We start from the raw sequence: 7,017 nt of genomic DNA, 5'->3' as shown, positions 1-7,017 counted from the left end.
AAGTGCAGTGGGAAGTTTTATTAAACTTCCTAGTAAAGTTTGATACTCTTAGCGGGTGTGATATAAATTTTGATGGTGTTTTAGGAATTGCGAAGTAGAGATAAAAAAGTTTCTATCTTGTTGGAAAGATTTATTTTTCTTAACTCCACTTCACAATTATTAACATATTAATCAAGCTCTTCCGCATTCGTAAGATGGGGATGAGGGTCAAGCTAAACTACCCTATTCAGCTGTAAAACAATTCATAAGGTGGGGATGAGGGTCAAGCTAAACTACCCTATTCAGCTGTAAAACATTCGTAAGTGTTATAATCTTCCTTTTGGTGGAATCTTTTAATAATGCATTGATTAGTTCGAATTTCTCATTGAATATGCTATTATTTTGGGTGATGGGTTAGGAATGCCAATTGAATAAGAAGTTGTTCTTTAATTATTATTTTTTTATATAATAATTTTAATTTCAGTTCACAATTATTAATATATTAATCATGTTGTTAAACAATGCAGATATTGGATATGTTGATTTCGTTAGATGGACCACAAGTGCAGTGAATTTTTTTTAATAAACTTCTCAGTAAAGTTTGATACTCTTAGCGCGTGCGACATCAATTTTGATGGTGTGTTAGGAATTGCGAAGTAGAGCTAAAAAACTTTCTATCTTATTGGAAAGATCTATTTTTCATAACTCTACTTCGCAATTCTTAACATATTAACCAAGTCTTCCGCATTCGTAAGGTGGGGATGAGGGTCATGCTAATTGGAAAGATCTATTTTTCTTAACTCCACTTCGCAATTCTTAACATATATTAACCAAGTTCTTCCGCATTCGTAAGGTGGGGATGAGGGTCAAGCTAAACTACCATATTCAACTGTAAAACATTTGTATGTGTTATAAACCTTTTTTTGTGGAACTTTTTAATGAATGGATAGAGTAGTTTCAATTTCTCATTGAATATATACTATTATTTTGGGTGATGGGTTAGGAATGACAATTGAAATAAGAAGTTGTTTTTTAATTGTTATTTTTTTAATAATTTTAGTTTCACTTCACAATTTCTAACATATTAATCAAGTTGTTAAACAATGCAGATATGGGTTATGTTGATTTTGTTGACTGGACCACAAGTGCAGTGGAAAGTTTTAATAAACTTCCCAGTAAAGTTTGATAGTCTTAGCGCCTGTGATATCAATTTTGATGGTGTGTTAATAATTGCGATGTAGAGCTAAAAAAGTTTCTATCTTGTTGGAAAGATTTGATTTTCTTAACTCCAATTCACAATTCTTAACATATTAATCAAGCTCTTCCGCATTCGTAAGGCGGGGATGAGGATCAAGTCAAACTACCATATTCAACTATAAAACATTCGTAAGTGTTATGACCTTCCTTTTGTTGGAACCTTTTAATGAATGCATAAAGTAGTTTGAATTTCTCATTGAATGTGATATTATTTTGGGTGATCGGTTAGGAATGCCAATTGAAATAAAAAATTGTTCTTTAATTTTATTTTATTTTTAATAATTTTTGATTTACTTCACAATTTCTAACATATTAATCAAGTTGTTAAAAATGCATATATGGGTTCCTTTGATTTCGTTAGCTGGACCACAAGTGCAGTGGAAAGTTTTAGTAAACTTCCCAGTAAAGTTTGATAGTCTTAGCACGTGTGATATCAATTTTGACGTTGAGTTAGGAATTGCGAAGTAGGGTTAAAAAATTTTATATCTTGTTGGAAAGATTTATTTTTCTTAACTCCACTTCACAATTCTTAACATATTAATCAAGATCTTCCGCATTTGTAAGGTGGGGATGAGGGTCAAGTTAAACTACCTTATTCAGCTGTAAAACATTTGTAAGTGTTGTAACCTTGCTTTTGGTGGAACCTTTTAATGAATGCATAGAGTAGTTCGAATTTCTCATTGAATATGTTATTATTTTGGGTGATGGGTTAGGAATGCCAATTGAAATAAGAAGTTGTTCTTTAATTGTTGTTTTTTTTAAAAAAAAAATTAGTTTCACTTCACAATTTCTAACATATTAATCAAGTTGTTAAATAATGCAGATATGGGTTATGTTGATTTTATTGAATGGACTACAAGTGCAGTGGAAAGTTTTAATAAACTTCCCAGTAAAGTTTGATACTCTTAGCGCGTGTGATATCAATTTTGATGGCGTATTAAGAAATGCGAAGTAGAGAGCTAAAAAAAGTTTCTATCTTGTTGGAAAGATTTATTTTCTTAACTTCACTTCACAATTCTTAACATATTAATCAAGCTCTTCCGCGTTCGTAAGGTGGGGATGAGGGTCAAGCTAAACTACGCTATGCAGCTGTAAAACTTTCGTAAGTGTTATACCCTTCCATTTGGTGGAACCTTTTAATGAATGCATAAAGTAGTTTTAATTTGAATATGTTATTATTTTGGGTGATGGGTTAGGAATGCCAATTGAAATAAGAAGTTGTTCTTTAATTGTTTTTTTTAAATAATTTTAGTTTCACTTCAAAATTTATAACATATTAATCATGTTGTTAAACAACGCAGATATGGGTTATGTTGATTTTGTTGACTGGACCACAAGTACAGTGGAAAGTTTTAATAAACTTCCCCAGTAAGGTTTGATACTCTTAGCGCGTGTGATATCAATTTTGATGGTGTGTTAAGAATTGGGAAGTAGAGCTAAAAAAGTTTCTATCTTGTTGGAAAGATTTAGTTTTCTTAACACCACTTCACAATTCTTAACATATTAATCAAGCTCTTCCGCATCGTAAGGTGGGGATGAGGGTCAAGCTAAACTACCCTATTTATCTGTAAACCTTCGTAAGTGTTATAACCTTCCTTTTGGTGGAACCTTTTAATGGATGCATAGAGTAGTATGAATTTCCCATTGAATATGCAATTATTTTGGGTGATGTGTTAGGAATGCCAATTGAAATAAAAAGTTGTTCTTTAATTATTTTTTTTTCTTAATAATTTTAGTTTCACTTCGCAATTTCTAACATATTAATCAAGTTGTTAAAACATGCAGATATGGTTTATGTTGATTTTGTTAGCTGGACCACAAGTGCAGTGGAAAGTTTTAGTTAACTTCCCAGTAAAGTTTGATACCCTTAGCGCGTGTGATATCAATTTTGATGGCGTGTTAGGAATGGCAAGTAGAGCTAAAAAAGTTTCTATCTTGTTGGAAAGATTTATTTTCTTAACTTCACTTCACAATTCTTAACATATTAATCAAGCTCTTCCGCGTTCGTAAGGTGGGGATGAGGGTCAAGCTAAACTACGCTATGCAGCTGTAAAACTTTCGTAGGTGTTATACCCTTCCATTTGGTGGAACCTTTTAATGAATGCATAAAGTAGTTTTAATTTGAATATGTTATTATTTTGGGTGATGGGTTAGGAATGCCAATTGAAATAAGAAGTTGTTCTTTAATTGTTTTTTTTAAATAATTTTAGTTTCACTTCACAATTTATAACATATTAATCATGTTGTTAAACAACGCAGATATGGGTTATGTTGATTTTGTTGACTGGACCACAAGTACAGTGGAAAGTTTTAATAAACTTCCCAGTAAAGTTTGATACTCTTAGCGCGTGTGATATCAATTTTGATGGTGTGTTAAGAATTGCAAAGTAGAGCTAAAAAAGTTTCTATCTTGTTGGAAAGATTTAGTTTTTTAAAACCACTTCACAATTCTTAATATATTAATCAAGCTCTTCCGCATCGTAAGGTGGGTATGAGGGTCAAGTTAAACTACCCTATTTATCTGTAAACCTTCGTAAGTGTTATAACCTTCCTTTTGGTGGAACCTTTTAATGGATGCATAGTGTAGTATGAATTTCCCATTGAATATTCAATTATTTTAGGTGATTGATTAGGAATGCCAATTGAAATAAAAAGTTTTTCTTTAATTATTTTTTTTTCTTAATAATTTTAGTTTCACTTCACAATTTCTAAAATATTAATCAAGTTGTTAAACAATGCAGATATGGGTTATGTTGATTTTGTTAGCTGGACCACAAGTACAGTGGAAAGTTTTAATAAACTTCCCAGTAAAGTTTGATACTCTTAGCGCGTGTGATATCAATTTTGATGGCGTGTTAGGAATTGCGAAGTAGAGCTAAAAAAGTTCTATCTTGTTGGAAAGCTTTATTTTTCTTAACTCCACTAGACACAATTCTTAACATATTAATCAAGTTCTTCCGCGTTCGTAAGGTGGGGATGAGGGTCAAGCTAAACTACCCTATTCAGCTGCAAAACACTCGTAAGAGTTATAACCTTTCTTTTAGTGGAACCTTTTAATGAATGCATAGAGTAGTTTGAATTTCACATTGAATATGCTATTATTTTAGGTGATGAGTTAGGAATGCCAATTGAAATAAGAAGTTGTTCTTTAATTATTATTTTTTTATAATTTTAGTTTCACTTCACAATTTCTAACATATTAATCAAGATCTTCCTCATTCGTAAGGTGGGGATGAGGGTCAAGCTAAACTACCCTGTTCAGCTGTAAAACATTCGTAAGTGCTATAACCTTGCTTTTGGTGGAACCTTTTAATGAATGCATAGAGTTGTTCAAATTTCTCATTGAATATGTTATTATTTTGGGTGATGGGTTAGGAATGCCAATTGAAATAAGAAGTTGTTCTTTCATTATTATTTATTTATTTCTTATTTGTTTTAATAATTTTAGTTTCACTTCACAATTTCTAACATATTAATCAAGTTGTTAAACAATGCAGATATGGGTTATGTTGATTTTGTTGTCTGGACCACAAGTGCAGTGGAAAGTTTTAAATAAAACTTCCCAGTAAAGTTTGATACTCTTAGCGGGTGTGTTAGGAATTGCGAAGTAGAGCTAAAAAAGTTTCTATCTTGTTGGAAAGATTTATTTTTCTTAACTCCACTTCACAATTCTTAACATATTAATCAAGCTCTTACGCATTCGTAAGGTGGGGATGAGGGTCAAGCTAAACTACCCTATTCAGCTGTAAAACATTCGTAAGTGTTATAACCTTCCTTTTGGTGGAACCTTTTAATAATGCATAGAGTAGTTCTAATTTCTCATTGAATATGTTATTATTTTGAGTTATGGGTTAGGAATGCCAATTGAATAAGAAGTTGTTCTTTAATTGTTTTTTTTATAATAATTTTAATTTCAGTTCACAATTATTAATATATTAATCAAGTTGTTAAACAATACAGATATGGGATATGTTGATTTCGTTAGATGGACCACAAGTGCAGTGAATTTTTTTAATAAACTTCCTAGTGAAGTTTGACACTCTTAGTGCGTGTGACATCAATTTTGATGGTGTGTTAGGTATTGCGTAGTAGAGCTAAAAAAGTTTTTATCTTAATAGAAATATCTATTTTTCTTAATTCCACTTCGCAATTCTTAACCTATTAACCAAGTTCTTCCGCATTCGTAAGGTGGGGGTGAGGGTCAAGCTAAACTACCATGTTCAACTGTAAAACATTTGTAAGTGTTATAAAACCTTCTTTTGGTGGAACTTTTTAATGAATGCATAGAGTAGTTTTAATTTCTCATTGAATATATGCTATTAGTTTGGGTGATGGGTTAGGAATGGCAATTGAAATAAGAAGTTGTTCTTTAATTGTTTGTTTTTTTTTAATAATTTTAGTTTCACTTCATAATTTCTAATATATTAATCAAGTTGTTAAACAATGCAGATATGGGTTATGTTGATTTTGTTAGCTGGACCCACAAGTGCAGTGGAAAGTTTTAATAAACTTCCTAGTAAAGTTTATATTCTTAGCGCGTGTGATATCAATTTTGATGGTGTGTTAGGAATTGCGAAGTAGAGTTAAAAAAGTTTATATCTTGTTGGAAAGATTTATTTTTCTTAACTTGTAAAATCTTTTTATCTTAAATAAGCATGCTGGTTATTAGTAGCCTTGGGTTTCCATTTTTTTTTATAAAATGTTGGATTTTTTACTTTTTTTTTCTGAGAATCTTTGTGAAAGAAATCTCGGCGGCTTTAGGAAAGTTAATTAGGGGAATATCAGTGGACTAGGATTTTTCTTTTCTCATAAAAAGAAGATTAAGAAAACAGCCGCATTAAAAATCTTTTCTCTTTGAAACCTAGTCGCTTTGAAGGAAGTAGAAGAAGAGAGGCGTTTGATTTAATACAAAGAGGGGCTATTGTTGTTTGGGGATTTCTTTTGCTGCGAAATCAGGTAGGCTTTGTATTCTTTATACCCTTTATAGTTGGTCTGATAACTCTAAGCAGTTCCTAGGGTGTCTTCTTTTTATTACAGTAGTGAGCGGAGACTACTTGTTTGTGATCTGGGATGAGTTGAGCAGGTTTAATTAAGATGTTATTTTGATTTTTTTCATCTTCCAGTTAATTACTTGATAGTGGTCCTCTTATTTAGCCAATGGTCACGCATATTCATGTATATGGTGTAATCATGTTTCTGCGTATTTGGGGCACCTGTGTGCACATGAATCATAAGGCATGCACCAAGAGAGGTAGAGGTCGTCCAAAACTGACTTGGGAGGAAGCAGTGAAATGGGACTTGAAGGGGTGAAACTTATCAGAAGAGTTGGCACTGGATAAACACATGTGAAAGTCAGCGATTCACATACCAGAAGCATGATATATACAACTTGGTTTACATATTGGGTTCCATTTCTAACCTACCCCAACTTGTTTGGATTAACGGCTTAGTTTTGGTTTTTGTGTTGGTTTTCTTGTGTTTCCTCATAATCAAGTGTGGAATTCTTTAATTCTGGTTTGGACCTTGTTGTTACAAAGGTATTCCTACTACGGATTTTCTTTACAAAGATGAAAAGGTGCAGTCTCCACTTTGCTTATTTTGTGCTTTTGGTCAAGTAACTAGTGCTCATCTATTTCTCCACCGCAATTTCACCTTTCAATTTTGGAATTATTCCTTTGATAGTTTTGGTGCTGATTGGGATTTCTATGAGCCAATTAAGACTACAATTTAGAATTGGAAATCATCTCACCTTTCAATTTTGGAATTATTCCTTTGATAGTT

This window comes from Papaver somniferum, chromosome 4 (genome assembly GCF_003573695.1).
Source record: "Papaver somniferum cultivar HN1 chromosome 4, ASM357369v1, whole genome shotgun sequence".
Lineage (NCBI taxonomy): Eukaryota > Viridiplantae > Streptophyta > Magnoliopsida > Ranunculales > Papaveraceae > Papaver > Papaver somniferum.
Note: the sequence above shows the minus strand (reverse complement) of the source record.